Raw genomic sequence first — 18,026 nt, 5'->3', positions numbered from 1 at the left:
ATTACAAATTATTGCATTAGCTGCTTTTACTGTGACTCTGTACGTCCTTGTTCTTCTACTTCGTCTTCTTTGGATCGTAATTATCCCCATTTTCTGTCATATCGTGTTCATCTGCTCACTTTTAATTCATTTCTACTGTTTTTGTAACTTAAGATAATACTGAAGATGGCTGGCTGTCTTCTGAGATGTTTCCATCGCCCTGACGATGGAGGCAGAAAGAATCTCTGAAACGTTGATCAGTTTTTACCCAACCACAAGGCACAGGATCGACCTGAAATCTCACCTAAGACAATGTTGTCACAGTTAATATGAACTTATATTTGTGGGTTTATGTGTGTGAGCGCGCGTTTTGTAAGTTGTCGAAACAGATTTCTTCAGTTTTATACCAACTCCTTGGAATAACATTTTATCCGATCGGTTATGTTGTGTTTCAGTGTATTAAGTATCCCTGAACAACGAAAGTAAGACATAGGGCTTTTGAATTTTGGATTTTCTTTAAGTGTTAGCCGGGATAATACGGTTAACATAAACGCTTCGTACTTAGAAGTTGTTTAAATGTCATTGAATAGTTTTTAGATGCGGTAAATAACTATTGTTGCATTAAACATGTTTATGAATTATTTGTTAACTTTTACACGTTTATTTAAATTTAAGTGGGTTATACTGAGAAGTTTCTGCGTTCAACTGACGCCATTTTTACCAAATTACTCATCATAAATGCCTTTGCCGTCAGATGTTTTGTATCCAAAGGAACCAAACTGATTTTAATAACATTTCCAGCGGTAGCTGACTTTCTAATGAAATTTCTAATAGAACGCTAAATCCAGTATAGGGCAGAGAAATAATTTGTAAATAAACAATTGTACGGTATATTAGTTGCGTATAGTGTATGTATATGTGTGAACATTTTCATTACAAGTAGCAGTATTAAGCAAACATAAACTGGCTGAATGTTAAGAGAGAATAAAACGACACTTGTGCGCCAAAACGTTATTCAGTTTCTGTGGACGATAAGAACCGTGCACAGGGAGCGCAAATATGAGTGTGGGGATCACTTTTGGCGCAAGATGCTTATACCTACCAGACGAATCTTTACTATCAAGGGGAATGATTGGAGTAAAATCGGTGAACGGGTCAGGGAGGGGTCATTCTGACCCCGATGTCCGATAAAGTGGCAGGAAAAGGACTCACGCAGTAGAAACCTCACTCCCATCCCATAATACAGAAAGATGGCTTCACCGGGGGGGCAGCAACCCTGCTACCTCTTGTGTGGATCAGACCAATCTGAGTTAAGAGGAGAACAGAACTTATAACACAACATCAGGAGGTGCTTTGTGCGTGTGTCAAGACGACTTATTTATTATTGTTTATGGTTTATTTAACGATGTTGTTGGTAGCTCAGAGTGTACAACGTCGAATGATAAGACTGCTGATAGATAATGAATTGGGCAGTATGTGGTAGGAAGCGGGTGTTGGCTATTTGTCTGGAAGGACCGAGGATCAGGATCGACTTTTAAATCCAGTACCTTCGAAGCAAGAGGGACAACCTCTCGGCCGCAACACTCAGTTTATCATTCCTTAGGCCTGTTTCTTATATAATGTTTTATAATCCCTGACACTTGATCCGATAATTGTGGAGTTCAACGTGATCCTCTTTATTACAGTATATCCATAATTTGTATTTTAATAATACCTTCCTCACGATCCCCGGCTGCCAATTTTATAAATTTAAAGATCCATTTCCTTAATATCTATCTGAATGCTGACCTCCTCTCTCTCTCGGTCTTCCTGGTGGCTGTTTACCCCACAAAATTGCAAAAACGTTTTTGGTCTTTCCAGTCAAATTTAAATTTCCAAACCTTTATAAATTTCTAGGTGTCACTATTATAACATAACAGGATAGTCTTCATAAATTACACTGACAAATGCTGTAAGTCTATGAAATAGTTTTTGCTTCCCTTGATCTGTTGTAGTGAGTGCACAATTACAAAAATAGATTACAAGAGTACCCGCGTCTTTCAGTTCCGATGTGCCACCATGTCCTCTGCCTTCAACAATGACGTTTAATATTAATACTGTCCATATTTGGGGATACGTTATCCTGTGTCGACGCAATGCAGTCCGAGCTGCTGAATAAGCGTCTTTAAATAAACTATAAACAAATATTGCTTTGTGATTAAGATATGTTATGGCCGTACAAAAATTAATCCTTCAGGATCCTATTATGCACCATGACGTTTGTTGGTTTTAAATGTTTGTTCACAAACGTAGAACTCCTCACCTGATATTGTTAGGGTGATTAAATCGATGTACCGGGATCCTTTCCCGGGAGTTAAGCGCGGCCGGGGCGTGATGCTGACCACTCACCCCCATCTAGTGCCGGGGTCAAGGAAGAGAGGAGCTGTACCTCCACTCACCCCAAACGCCTACATGGCGTATAGCGGGGCAGCTTTTGTTTCATTTTAGTGATTAAATCGAGGAGGATGAGGTGGACGGGACATGTAGCACGCATGATGGAGGGGATGGGTGTTTACGAGGTATTGGTTGGGAGGCCTGAATGGAGGAGTTCGCTGGAAAGACCTAGGCGTGGGTGGGAGGATGACGTTAGGGATACAGGAAGCGATGGATGCAGCTGGCTGAGGGTAGAGTCTGGTGGGTTATTCTTTGACAGGCCGAGTAACAATCGACTTTTCAAAGAATGTCCCACACCATAGAGAGAGAGGGAGGAGGGATATTTACAAACGTAGAAGCCACGTGTTTTCAGTTAAAATATACGAGAAAAAAGTTTAAGAACAAACTGAATTCAAAGTAATGTAAAATTTTGAATGCTGTCATGCAGTACGTCTACAATAACTTACATAACACTGAAATGTTTTTACAAACACAGCGGGCAGCCACAACTGTTTATTTGTGTATGTGTGCGAGTAACCGACCACCTGCTAGGTGTGCAGTTCCGTCGGAACTGAATCGATACCTGAAGATTGATAAAGGTTCATTCGATAGCTCACTGCCACTTTTAACTTAAGGCAAGCTTGGTTCTTGATATAGTGTAGTGTTCTGCCACAGGGTTTCGGGTGTGCCGGGAAATTTTTATAATAAATTGTGTATTGAAAAAGGGCAGTGGTTTTTCTTTCGTGGTTCATCATCGATAGTTTTCTTCGACATGTGTTATATTTTCTTCATATGCCTGCTTTATTGTAGGGCAAGGATACATATTTGTGAACATGCGTAGTTTCGTATCCGCTTTTGTGGAGCGTCGTCATGTATCTTTTACAAATTCGGTTGTGCCGTGGGTGAAGAAAGTTTGCGGAACACCGGCCTAGCGGTTCAGAAGGCTGCTACAGAATTATTTACTGCGGTTAGTATTATGTTTTTTTGAAGTTTATATTATCAGTTGTGTTCAAAATCAACTCTTATACATTTTAACAACATTGTAAAACTACCAAAATATCGCAAAGTATTCATCCCTACCGGAATTACTATAAACCAAAAGAAACTATGACAGGAAAACTTAATGACTTATATCGTTGTTACTCTCCTGTGTCTGTTGGCAGACCTCTCTAGTATAACCTTCTTCATTGTAAAACACACAACGAGTAGCAACTCCATCAAACACCCTGAGTCCCGGTAAACACTAGTCTTTTGTTTATTCTGAATGTGTATATTCGTTAGTGTTTATGTTCATTTATTTTATCTGTCGTCGGTTCAACATTCTTACTTCCTGTAGTTACGAGATTAAGGATTACCTTCACTTCCCACACGTCTTTATTGGCGCACAATCAAGCACAAGTGTAACTTCAAATTTATATTTTCTTATGTGGAAACTTTATTAATTTTTAATGTATTGTTTCTTTTTTAAGGCTTGTCTTCTTCCCTGGTGCGTGGAGGATGGAAAATATTGCCTACTTAATGCAAGACGCAACAGAATCATAACGGTAAGCAGTATAATCAATAGACGTTTGCTCTCGCTAGCATTTAAGAAATTCATATAGAAACCACATCAGCGACAAACGTAGTGATAAAATATAAACTTTATTTCTTTTTAGATTCTATTTGTAGTTGTATTAGTGTGAACTTGGAGTCTCAGTTTAATGAAAGGACTCCGTTTTAAGATACTTTAGAAAATAAAATAATCTGAAGGATATATTTAAACCTATGAAGATTGCAGTAACAAGCGACTGGGAAAAGTAGCATTGAGGAGCTCATTAATTTGTACACTTGGCTTAATATTTGTGACGAACTCGACAGTGGGGAAAATCAGAAATAAATACAAATATTTTTTGTTACAATATCCCAAACAGGCTACTTAGGACATTTAGGCGCACATGAGAGGTTTTTATTAAAATTTATTATGGAATAGAGCAGTATATTTATGGCACAAGATCGTGTCAAATGGCGGACTCTTGTAGCACCATTATGAAGCTCGGTGTTTTGTATAGAAAAGAATTTTGTAAACTGTTTCACCAAGGACGTAGAATTTCAGATGTGGTTTCCCCGATATTTAGTGTTCTGCCTTTCGCTGTTTGGAGAAAATGTAAATTTTAAATGTAGACTGTCCAGTTATTGTTCTGACGACATTGTTTCAACTCCAAAGGTTACACAGCTTCGAATTTAATATGAAGATTATCTTGTATCCTAAACAGTTATCCTTGTGATGGAGACACGTCGTTAAGGTAGGGACTGAACTTCTAAATCTTATGTAGATGAAATTCTGGTTTCAGGAGTTGACTGATAACCCACATGTACATGAATAGATTGCGAAATTCAATTGCTTGTTCTCTTAACTTTTTACTTCATCCTAATATAACGTAAAAACATCGATTCTCTTGTGTTATAAATCTGAGCCTTAAAAATATAGGCACCGAATTATAAATTTCGACATTGATATTGTTCTTTAATCATTAGTTTAACCTTAACTGTCTTCCAATCCCCGAACTCTGTACGACATTGCTCTATCTCCTTTAAGCTTGAACTCTGATTTTAAAATCTGCGTGATATATTTTATATGAAAGTACCAAAATGTATGGAAAGTTAAGTGTTATATTTCACTCAAGTTTCGTACATGTTAACATTTTATATAGCGACACTTTATAAACTTTTCTATAAATTTTGTACGGTTGTTTGTGGGCGTTAAAAATTCTGAAATATAACGACGGCGCAAACTTCCACGACATATTTAACCCACTTCCCTCATTTTATAAGAACACAGAGGCTTACTGTATTACCGTGTCTGCGCATCTATACCGATCATAGTTTTTGTGAATTAACGGATATCTGTGAAACTCTGTATGAACATCCTGTTACTAAATGCTTCCTGCCCGAACTTTGTAACTTTTCTCTCTGATCTATAATACCAGCATGGTAGGCATGAAAACTTCTGAAACGGAAGCGAAACTGAAGATAATTTAATATAAACTACGGAAATACATGTGGGAAAATACTTCCATTCTTCGTGTAGTGGTAAGTGAAACTCAGAAACTAGTATTACCTTCACAGTGTTGTGAGATTTCACGTTCTGACGGCGGCGAGGATGAAGATAGTTATCCTCTGGGTTGTGCCGTGTAGACTGGTAGATGTTTACCGACGTTTCAGAGGTGCTTACTGGCGGATGGAGGATGACAGGGGGGAGATAGACATCTTCATCTTTTCACAATATGTGTAGACACGCCTTCAAAAATACGCTTATTTCGTTTTATAAAAATATAAAGTAACAGCATGGCGCAGAGTGAAACAATTGTGTATTTATCTTTGAACCATTACAGCTAGGTATGAAATAATGTTCCAAGAGGCGTGATCATGAAACAACTACAGATCTCGTAAATTATAGCTTTTATATGATTACAAATGTGGCGATGGTGTAAATTTATATTTTATACGACGTATCTGATAAACCTACAGCAGTGTAATTTACATATAGGAGTAAAACACTAAGTTAAATATAATTTGTAGTTCTTGGTTGCGTTACTATATCACTTGAAGAATTTTGAGGAAATTTGGTATCTTTTGAGAGCTTCTTTGAACAAGTTACAGTGTCATAGACCATGTTAACTGTCCATTTAGAACAAAGATGGATTAATAATAGACATAGGACGTTCACCACCGCCAATACCAACGGCCGCACTGCACTCAATTCGCGATATGTCAGGTCACTGTAATTTACATTCTTAAATACTAAAACGTGGAATATCACTTTGAATTATATTTCTTATGTGAATCGTTATTTGCAATGATGAAATGACAGAGTTGAGACCAATGATGATTGAGGGAAATATAATGGACTTCCGCAGAGTAATGTTAAATTTAAATTTGGTTTATGTTCTTTCACAACATAGACATCCATGGGTCCACAAAGTGTTATACACTAACACTAGATCACCTGATAATTGAATGGTTCAGCAATATATAGGCCTAAGTTAAATTTGTCTATGATTTGTGTATCGCTATATGTGTGTTTAATGAATTCTTCTCCGGCTACCAGCCAACTGTCGTGTTGTTATTTATGGATTATAAAAGGTGTCTGTGATCTCCAGTGGCATGATGTTCATACCAAGTTTAACGATGTATTTTAATTTGGTTCAAAATGTGTTAGGCGAGGACGTAAACTGACGAACACCCGCATACTACTTACATGAGTTAATAATTGCCTATAAAATAATAAAATACGCTAAAATACTTCTAAATTTATATATCGTGTATGGATAGAAAAGTCATATGCTTACCATACCGGTAGCAACAATTCACACCTGTAATGTCATATGACACGAAATATCTGTTATTGTCTATTGTATTACTGAGGTTTGAAGCCGTTTCCTATACGTTCCATGACCACATACAATGCCTCATTACACATTTCGAGTAATCTGACTCGCTAACAATGAGACCTGCATATTGATACATAGTGATGGTGGTAGTTGGCTTCTAAATGGGGTGTGAGCATTATGGGGAGGGTGTCCTTTACTTTGGCTTGTAAACTGATTGTTTTCCAGGGGTATAATCACAAGGGAGGAAGAGAGGGTGATCCAGTTATGATTGATGATGGGAATATGTACATCAAGGGCGGTGGTTAGGGGTTAGGAATAATAATAATCATAATAATATGCCTTCTAATATCGGCTGGATGATATTAAACAAGGCGACTGCTATGTCACTACAGACACAGCAGTCAAAAGGGGATGGAACGCTCTCTTATCTGATTGAATGGTGCAGAGGGGGTTGAAAAAATATTGATGCTGTCTCGTGAGTCATCTTCTGATACAGTAATTACATTTCAAAATGTAATCTCAGTCTGCAGTGATTACGCGTGTCAAATGGTTGATGTGGTAGGGTATATTGGATTATAGAGCAAACTTGTATGGAAACCACGCACAACAACTTCAGTGTCTACTTGACTGTTAAAGGAATGTCTTTCAACTAGTGGCCCGCTGCGGCATTTAGTGTGAGGAACGAATTGCCTAACGCAGTTTGAATTTTATCTCTGTGATGATTTCTTAGACACTGTTACATCGGATGATTCGATACAATTAGCCTGTTTCTTATATATTTCATGTTAATAATAAAAAAATGAAATGAAAAATAAGAATCTGTCTGGTAGGTCCAAGTGCATAAGAATGTTGACGGGAAAGTCCATAACGTTCTGATTAAAAATTTATATCGTTACAGATGAACACTGCAATTGGTTTCTTTTTTTTGTCAGAACCAACTTAAAAAGCAGAACTTCGATGAAATAAATTTCTTTAGTTTCTTAATTTTCAAGAACGCTTTTCCAACAACTTTTCGTTGAATGTACGTGTAATTGTGTGTAATAAGTTGGGGAGACACATACGAAATTATTATTACCTGTTATAAGGAATTGTTCCATAATTTGTGTGAAAGAATTTAGGAAACCCAAGAAATATCGCAGATAAACCGATTTTCGCGTAGAAATAAACCTAGAATCTCTTTAAAAGAAATAGGTAGTATGCCGACGGTTCCAACTCAACCGGGTCATTTTATAATGTGAGAAAGAATGAAGCTAAAGAAAGGTACAAGGGAAGGAGTGTTCAAAGAAAGAGCTAAGGGAGTTTAAAGAGAGAAAAGCAATGAAGAAAATAAAGGACGAATGAAGGAAAGAGAGGACAGGCAAAGATGGAAGCATTCAGTTTAGATCAGTGTCCTCGGGGATGTAGTGAATTACAGACCGATGGACACTGACGTTTCAGAAGAACTTACTGTCTTCATCATTGCCCAGATGATGAAGGCGGCAAGTTCTTCCGAAATGTCGGTCACTTTCCACCTGACTACACGGTTCTACATCCCCGTCCACAGCCTTCTTCATAAGCGTCGCAGTGAAAACCTTAAATCTCGCTTACTAAAGAATGACAAGTTTTTAAGGTTTTATGACGATTGAATGTAATGGCGTGTTATCAGGTTTTCTGCCGTGTGAGAATGGCGTAAAGACTTGTTCCAAATTAACAGTAAAGCCAGGCACTCGCGAATTGTCGTCATGGTCCATTCTCACTCCTAAATTTTCATTACTCCTGTTTTGCTCTAGGGCTGAGTTGTTGGGTTTACAGTGACATTTTGTTGACGTTCAGATCAAGACAAGCATACCACCTGCTGGGCTGATATGGCAATCCATTATTCTGCCACCAGCTGTAAGGGTGTTATTAAACTCACCCCTTGCTTCTATTTGATACCCTCAATGTCGTTTTCTGATTCTGCTATAGGCGATTTTTTCCTGTCGTTAGAAAACATGACACTGTGTCATTAATATCACCTACCAGTCACTACGTCTATAGTCTCTTCAATCATTGATGTTCGGTGTCAAATAGTTTTTACAAAACCTTCAAATAGAGGAAAATTGTTTTAATTAAGGTTGTAACTTAGTTTGAAATGCCATAAGTAGATAAAATTATCTATTACTATGAAGTTACTTTTGAGAAGCTGATAATAGCTCAGTTATTAAGAAAGTCTCCACTTCTTATGGGCCCAGAAAATCCTACAGTAGGAAATTATCCTAAACCAGAGGAATTCATTCGATATCGTAGTATTTCTTCAATGTACATTTCAATAGTGTCCTATAATTTACACCTGTGTCTGTTAAGTAGTTTTATCCCTTAATATTTTCACACAAATAACATTTGATGAGGGGTACAAATTATAAAATCTCTCACTATGTAACCCTTTTCCTTGCCTCTCATGTACAAATATTCTCAGAACCATGAATCTGGGTTAAATCCTCAAAATATGAGAGATCATAACGTCTTTGAAAATTAGGTTTAAAATAATAGTTTGTATAGAATTTGTCAGGGAGGTATGGGCTTATAGATTACTATTTTCTGGACGACTCTGATGTAATCTTGAATCATGGTAAGTGTTTAATATCAGGTTAAATTTCCCACCGGCTAATAATATAACCATGTACTTCAACGCATCGGTATCTACAGACTGTGAAGAGCGTAGCGGTAAGAGAGAAGTTACATTTTTTATTATGATTCTCAGCTGTAAGAATTTCTCCACTTTTTTATTATGGATACAGTAGTGCAATACAATGTACAGGAGTGTGTCTTCCAAAGTAACCCCCTACAACTCCGATTCACTCCTAAGTTTTTCTCAAGTAGTAACACTCCACCTGCTGTGTTCCCACGGCGATATTCTGGGGCAAGAGAAAGTTGAAGGGGGGGGGGGGTCCTCTTTCCCACAGTGTGAAAGGAAGCATGCTTGTTTGGAAGTCTCCCTTCCCCAGCTGTAAAGAGACGGATATTCGGTATCGACGCACGAAGGCCTAATTATGATATAAGAGCTGAGTTCTACACAGCAGTGGTTTTGTGGCTGTTACACGGGGCTTTCAATTCCCAGGACTATGGTTCAATTCCATCAGGGGTTTTAATTAACTCCGTAAGAAATAATTAAACGCGGAGTATATATTTTTAAGCTCCTCATTAAGTATTATTCTTATCCACGTGTTACCTAGGCATTTTTAGGTTTAAATTTGTTCCTCTGTACATTTAATGTGGGTTCTATTGTGACACTAAGGAATCGAATCAATTCTGGTTCGTTATTTCACCTCTACCAAACTATTAATAAATGGGGCCTGACATAATGGGACAGTTGGGAGTGTAAAGGTTTTGTACCGGTTAGGACGAGAAAAGGTTTTTTGCTTGCCGTGGAACAAACAGTCAGGGCAAATACAGAGAGTCTGGTGTAACGGAATTAAATTCGAACGGACCGTGTAGAAGTGTGTATGAACAAGTGGTTTATCTGTAGAATGGTCATTACTGTTGTTTGAAGTTGTCTCTGTTTCCTGTCCACATTGTGTTTGTTAACATCATGTAACCTTCCCTCAGGGCTGCTGCAAGACTTGTTAATGGGATGAGTGGGGTTGTGTTGACGTAAAGAACAAATTAATTGGAATTCCCAAACGTCACCCGGATATCCGCCGTGGACAGTCAAACCAACGCTAAATTTTTAAGCCCGAAGTATGTGAAAGATATTTTGCATGCATATAAAATGGTTCACTGACCGAGGTAGTCTAAATCTTAATACGACTCATTTGTATTAAAAGTGGCACAAATTCGAGTATATGTTGTTATAACGTACTTAGTTTGTGAAGGCAAATTTCAGGAAAATGAGTTTAAATTTCACTAATTCTTTCTTCTCATTTTTTTCATTTTTCATAATCTTCCTCGCATATCATTAGACTAAATAAGATCTTAAGTTAAAGGTAAAGCCACATAGGTTTTTTTTCTATTTAATTGTTTGCTTATTTTTGCAAGTGCCCTCCAAGTTTAATTAACGGTTTCCGCCGAATTGCAGATCGAAATTCACAGTTGAATAATAAGCATACTTCTTGGTTTTAAATCGAATTTTGGACATATATTTATGATGGTGTATCTCAGTTCCTTTGGACTAATTCCAGGATAGTAGGGACCATAAAAATGAGTCACTACCACTTCCTTCCCTTCTACGTTCAATTCACCATTTACAGTTATCTATAATTTGACTGTATACAAAACATGAAATTGGCAGAGCGTCGTTTAAAAACTGACGGGCAATAAAGAGGCTGGACCTTGAATCTGACCACCCAACTCAATTTAGTGTCGAGCCGTAGAATGCGCGGAGTTAAACCTTCTCGTCCCGTATACGTAGTGTTTGAGGAGCTGAGCCTACTTTACTTTCGTCTTTTATGTTTTTAGTCTTTTAAGACGCTGTGTTGCTGATGTTATATAAATCAAATTAGAGTGGTGGGATGGTTAGTAATAATAACCTAAAAGAAATTCGGGCGGAAGACACCGCTGCCTGCAATTTTCTTTCAGAAATTAAAAGACACAAAGTTCCTTAGCAGAGATAAGCTGAATCTGACCTTAGTTAAATCGAGTTCCTATCGACGAGATTTTGGAACGCTATTTCTGTATTACTCGCGTTGACTATTCAGGATTATACGTATCCCTGTTGGTATGGAAACGAATTTTTCATATATCAACGAAGAATCGACCAATTTCAGCCTAATTTTAAGCATAATTCTATTCATGTCCCCAATACGTTTCTGCACTGATTTCACTAATATCCTACGAATTGGTCTTCATCTTTTTCGGCCCTTAAGTGGCATACATAAATTGTTGAGAGACGCCTGCTATTTTCTGTTTTGAACGTGAATGTGTATAATTATTTGAAGATTTATTTTCTTCACTATTTGTTTCAGTTTTAAATTTTATTTTATAGTGTATTTTCTCCTGCACAAACTGTTTCTGAAAGTCTTGAATTACATGTCAGCATTCGGTTTCACATTCCATGTTTGAATAATGAGAAAATATCAAAGTTCTCTGAAAGAGTACGTTTCTTACTAAGAAGGCATTGAGTGCAAAAAAAATTAACACCATAAGATCAAAGCGGTTTGTTTGCACCTGTCATGAGGAATGTATGAATTACATAAAACCGATCCGACGTCAATTGACGTTGACAGACTTAATACTTGTTTCACATTGATAGCTGTCGTTTGGGACGATGTCAAATCAAATATACAGTTCTGAGTCGAATAAGTCATTTTATTAAATTATTCACAATTTATTTTATGTAGAATACTCCGTTAAATTTCAGAACTTGATCCACCTCTTAAGTTCTTAATTTACTTAATACTATTAAGTCCTTTTAGCTTATTCTAACCCTCATTTTAATTTCTTAATTACATTCTGTCTTAATTTCTTGCTTGTGGTAAAATTGTAGATATTACCTCAATTTTTACATAATTTTTCTTCCGTTAGCTTTCTGACACTGTTCGCCGGTGTAGATGACTCTCTAACTAATGAGCAAAAGTTCTGTAAGGTTATTAAAACGGAGACACATTTTCTTCTTTCCGATCCCTTACCCTACGTCTGCTTCGTTTTGCTGGATAGGAATATTTCTGTGTTCCGGACGTATCCTAACTGTAGATGGAACTCTATTTCTCTCTTATTTGTACACAATTCTTTTCAGGATAATTTATAACCTCAGCTCGATTCCTACGATCATATCTTTGTGTCACTTGAATCTTCCTTGTTTCGACAGTCTTATTCTTTTTTCAGGACATGCATTTGCTTATATTTTCACAAATACGTATTAGATTCAGAGGTTACAAACGTTTGAGGGTTTATTCGAAGAGTAGCTCGGGAGAAGTCTGGAAAAAGACACTAATGGTGATATCGCAGTATTCCTATGGCGATCAAACTCACCGTGAAGAATTTTCCTTCAACAGATTATAGCTGTTCGGTGGTCAAGAAATGTGTTACCTTATGAAATGTGAAGGTTCATCAAAATGTTCATAGTCAAGCCACTAAACCCTATTCCGATATCAATATAATCACTTTATATGTTATCGATGTCGGTCTTCTGGGTCGAAATGCTATGTAGACTTGTAGGTGGATACCATAATTTCGGAGGAATATACTATCTTAATTTAGAAAATTATGCATAAAAACACAATCTGTTTACACTTTGAAAAGATACTTAGTGCCAAACACGGTTCGACCTCAAGATGTCATCATCACTGGCAAACAAATTAATTTATATTAAATCATACAATTCATAAGACGATGGTTTGTATAAAGCATGGATGGAGGAACTTTATGAAACCATATCACACTAGACGTTAGGCCAGTAGACATAAAGCTAAATAACTCAATTTAGATAATACACCAACTCTTGGACAGAGGCATGTGGTCAGCTTCACGCTTTGGACTCTTTAACAGACCATTTTAAAGGAAACTTCTGCCTTAATATTTCGGCCTCGGTTATAGAATTTATTGATCAGGGACCTGTATGTTAAAACGTTTGTTCGTTTCTAGTCCCACACCCTAAAGCAAAACAGATTTAGCAGTGATTTTATCGGCTGCACACTGCAGTCTCATTTTACATATTAATTCAAATTATGTAACTTTAATTTAAAAAAATATATAATGTGTAACACTGTGGACATAAATTGGACATATTTAATTCAGATTAAAAACTCGTATATGCAGCTTCGTAAACATAAAAATTTAAGAGGCAATTTAAATACTCCAGTCTTGCTTTTAGAATCGTGTTACAATAGGATCACCACACCCTCACCCCACCTTGAAACATGACCACAGACTCCATAATTTAAGTCTCTGAGAGGCTACTTAATAATTGCTTTCTTGTACAAGGAATCCCTGAGTGATTGACAGACTGGTTCAATGATTCATTCCTTGAAACAATGGTTATTTAAAGACGCTACGTCTGTATCTGGAACGGTGCAGTCCATTTACTGATACAAAAGATGATAAATGGTTAATTAGATACGTCCATAGCGGTTTATTTGAATATTTCCGCTCTATCCCACAACCGAATTGGTATTTTGACATTATTTAACTAAAATATGTAAGTAATATGTTCATGGTGGGGGCTCTTTATCCAGTATTATTGTGATAAAATAAAGGAAAATGGGATAGATAAGACATGTAGCACCCACGAAGAAGGTGAATAATACACGTGTTGTTCTTAGAATCTAAGGAGAATATTAAAATCTGTACATAACTTAGATGTGGGGATGCTATTCGGAAGTGATCTTAAAGATTTAAGAGACGGGAGTTACAAGGAGTTTACTGCATACAATGAGGATTGTGTGTTTGGTTTCAAATGCGTTTCAAGGTATGCGTTACTTCCGTCGAGGGCAGACACACATTACCTTGACTTAGTGTGAGGATTGTATGTTATAAACAAGAATGGACCATGAAAGTTACGCCACTCTTGCTCTGATCTGGGACAATGCTGATATTATAAGTTCCTCGGCTTCAGAGTCCCTGCGCTGTACTTGGCCGGCAGAGCGGTGTACTTTGAAGACCTCTTGCTAGATTAAGCTTCTCCGTCTCTCTCTGCAGTCCAGAGGAAAAGAATGAAGGACAGAAGGAAAGAGGCTTAGGATACGGCTGGCTGCCTAATTAGAGGGGTCTGGCGACAGTGCTGCCACGTCGCTGAGCAACCGCGAATTTTGCAGTGTTACTTCTTAATGGCTTTTCCGTTCGGGCATCAGAGTCTCAGTTGATTGGAGCAAGTACAAATAAGCATATAAAGATTCTTTACGTCTTTCTGCCCTGTTCTTTATCTTCCGCTCTGTTTCTTTCTATTCTTTCTGTGTGTATTTCTTTCCTTATAATTTCTATTTTCCTCTGTGGGATTTGAGATTCTCACAGCGGTGAGAGCAAAGATGGCTGTCTTTTGGGTTGTAGCGCCGCGTAGTGTGGTAGACGTTCAGCAACGTTCACTCATCGCCCTGATGTTGTATGCAGCAAGGAGCTCAGTTTTAGATTTTCGCTTTACGGATTGATTTCTTTTTCATCGGTTTTCGCATTTTTTATGCGCGTGTGAATATTTCGAACATTTGTGGCTTTATCACTGCACACTTTATTCCACATGTAGCTAATTTACGTAACCAGTTACAGTAAAGTAAATCGTCACAGTGTCATTGTTATTAGTCGTTTTTGTTTTAATTACAATTCTGCTTAACAAATTTGAGTTTCTTTTATAAATTCTTGCATTCACATCTTACTTTGAAATCTTTGAATGCTGAAAACCTCCTCTAACATGAAGTTTCTGCGGAATATCTTACGGACTGTTTCTTGTTTCTACATTTTCGACAACTTGTGTTAGTCCGTGGTTCAGTCTCTTTCGGCTTCTTTAATTTCTTCTCGATCTACCAATATATCTTCTTCCTCGCCATTTGTAATTCCAAGCACATTCCAACATTACACTTTGTATTTTTGTTAACAGGCTAAAAATTGACTTTGAAACAAAGTATACAGAAGTACTGAAAAGTTAACTGCCGAAAAAGAACAAAATTTTAGATTAAAAATTCCTCAAGCAAAATTAATTTTAATTTTTAAAAAGCAAAGTATGACACCTAAAAAGCTTTGCAAGTTAAATCACTTTTACATTTCAGACAACTGTCGCAGGTTGGCAGTTGTTTGAATTTTTCCTTATGTTAAGAACTTTTAATACTTTAGAATAGGGTAATTCTATAATGGAGCTTCTTGTATTTAAACGTGGTGTTAAACTTCCTCTACGGAGAGTCTAATCAGGTGTGACAATTTAGATTTTATTTTTGACAACAAAAATGTCCATTAAGCATACAGAAATTGTACTCAGTTAAAAGCGAATATTAAAAAAGTTTCAGACAGTGTTCTTCGCTTTCCTGGTTACCCGGTACTCTATTTGACAGACGATATTTATAAAACAGTGGTAAGAATCCAGCTAAAATAACTTTGTTTTGATATCACATTCTTCATTTACATGCCTGTCAATGTCACGTTTTAAAAAGTTAGTTTACTAGAACATTCCGGACACGTTACATATTTCGAAAGTTAAAAATTTTATAAACACGTCACTTTGTTACGAGTACAAAGAATGATCTAAACATTTTCAGAGTTAAGACTAATTAGAATAATTCGATTAAGGAACATATAATCTAGTAAGTGATAGTTACCTAAAGTGGGCTGGGTAACTAACCAAAGTAGTTATGCAAATGACAAAATAAGTAACCGAATTAGTAACCATCTAACTGACGGTTTCTTTATGTAAGAACTTTATTTAATGTTACGTCCTGCCTTTATAAGTTATAATGTGTCCTGATTTTATGATCATGACAAGTATTCGAGCCACAGTAAACTAGTCTATACTTAATTTACACTTCTCTTACTAGTTTTTATTTCAAAGCAAAGCTGTTTTAATTCTTTCTCTCAAAGAACAGAAACAGGAGTTTCTTTGTTAAATCCAATAATCACTTATTTATATCCATGGAAATATGAAGGGAAAAGGATGGTAAAAGCAAGGATTTAATGACAAGCTGGCCATGCTACTAGGATAAGTAGACGAAGAACGCGTTATGAGGATAGAAGATTGAGGTTTAGAATTGTAGGATTTGAGGTTTTCACGGCCTGACGATAGCTGTTTTCTGGGTTGTTGCCCCTTATAGTATGGTAGAAGTTTATCGACGTTTCAGAAGTCCTTGTTGCCACCATCATCAGGTCGGTCGCTATGTTCTGTTTCAGGAATGTGTCCAATAGCAGACTCTGGTAAAAAAAACATTCAAACTTTGGTTTCTGCTACGACAGTGGTAGTTATTAGCTGTGTTTTACATTACATTTCCTGTTGTATTGAAATCCGTGCTTCATTTCCTAGAAAAGCACTGGTCTTTCAGCTTGATCAAACGAGCTCATATCCTTAGGGATCATGTGACTCCGATGCAGACAGCGTTAAAGTAATTTCTATTTCATTCAATATAATAGGCATGCCTTCGGTGTGAAATTGACGTATCACTAAACCTCCATCCTCTCGTATAGCAATAACAAATTCAACTTCGAAATTCAGAGTCCGACAGAGAAGACTTCTTTCATATGTTAATAAATTATATTTAATTGAGTACATAATACAAACTGACGTACTAACAGTAAGCGTAAATCTTGGAAATTAAATATGATACATATATTGTTCATCTTGACGTGTTGTGAATATATTTATTGTAAATTATGAATTTGGCCAGATTTTACTTCAATTAAAACAAAATAATATTAAATATTACAGCCATATGCACATAAATGCTAACAAATTGCTACATTTATTTAAAAATGTTTTATATGAATCAAGAAGTTTTACTTCCTAAAAGATGAGACCGTTCCTTGTCGAATATGTGGAGCTGAATTCGATAGTAGTGGATGTAAATACAACATATACTTTGTCTGCCCAGAGGCAATCAATATGGGATACATAAAATATAATACCCTCATAGGGGTGATCATTACTTTAGCTTTCAGATATCCATTGTTGAGCGTGCTTTACATAGAAAAAGTATCATATACCGTGTGTGGACAATAAATAAAGTGTTCCAATCGACCACTGTGGAATAATGAAACTTTACGATATGCAGTGTTCGTCCCTTTCGTTGTGAGACTTCAGGTTCTCACGGTGATGTGTAGTCTCGTAGAAACTGACCGACGTTTCAGGAGTACTTACTGCTTCTTCGATGCTTGATAACAGAGGCAGTTAGCACCTCTAAAACGTCGGTCATTTTCTGTGAGGCTACCCGACGCATATCGCAAAAGTTAGTGGGATTTGGGGTTCTCGCGGCTGGATGTACGAAGATGGCTGTCTTCTGGGTTGTATCTGGTAGAAATTTACCAACGTTTCAGGGGTCCTTGCTGTCTTCATCGTCAGGGAGATGAGCCGTATTTGTCCCATAAGACAATCACTTTTATTCTTTGCTTTGATTGTGAATGGGAAGTGAAGACTCATTGGCTTTCAGAGTTATAGTTCAAAATTAAATGGACGGTGTAGGCTCACATGAAGCAATTTAAACGCTTTGGAAAGTAAATAAATGGACCAATGGACCTATATACAAAGATAAAGAGACAGAGTGACAAAGTGTTTACCTAAATGGTACAAAGTAATTTAGGCTGTAAATTATTTCATAATGAGGAGCTTTATAATTTTTACTTGTGCAGTTGGAAACATTTTATCACAGTGTCATTGCAGAGGAATTATTATTATTATTTTTTTTGATA

At 36.8% G+C, this 18,026-nt stretch overlaps 1 protein-coding gene across 2 annotated transcripts in view; it reads left to right on the top strand.

Moving 5' to 3' along the window:
• LOC110835907 (limbic system-associated membrane protein) overlaps positions 1-18,026 on the top strand; it is an 893,271-nt gene that overhangs the window by 89,252 nt on the left and 785,993 nt on the right. The window contains exons 1-2 of one of the 2 annotated variants that reach the window (XM_087353892.1): positions 3,281-3,358; positions 3,861-3,935. The gene's annotated coding sequence lies outside the window, so the exon portion shown is untranslated. Of the gene's footprint in view, positions 1-3,280; positions 3,359-3,860; positions 3,936-18,026 lie in introns of those variants that run through there. The other variant, XM_087353891.1, reaches the window with a different exon arrangement.

Source organism: Zootermopsis nevadensis, unplaced genomic scaffold, assembly GCF_977971745.1.
Source record: "Zootermopsis nevadensis isolate Lab colony 2312 unplaced genomic scaffold, Znev_1.0 Znev_ptg000022l, whole genome shotgun sequence".
NCBI lineage: Eukaryota > Metazoa > Arthropoda > Insecta > Blattodea > Termopsidae > Zootermopsis > Zootermopsis nevadensis.
Note: the sequence above shows the minus strand (reverse complement) of the source record. Positions and strands in the feature narration are given on the sequence as shown.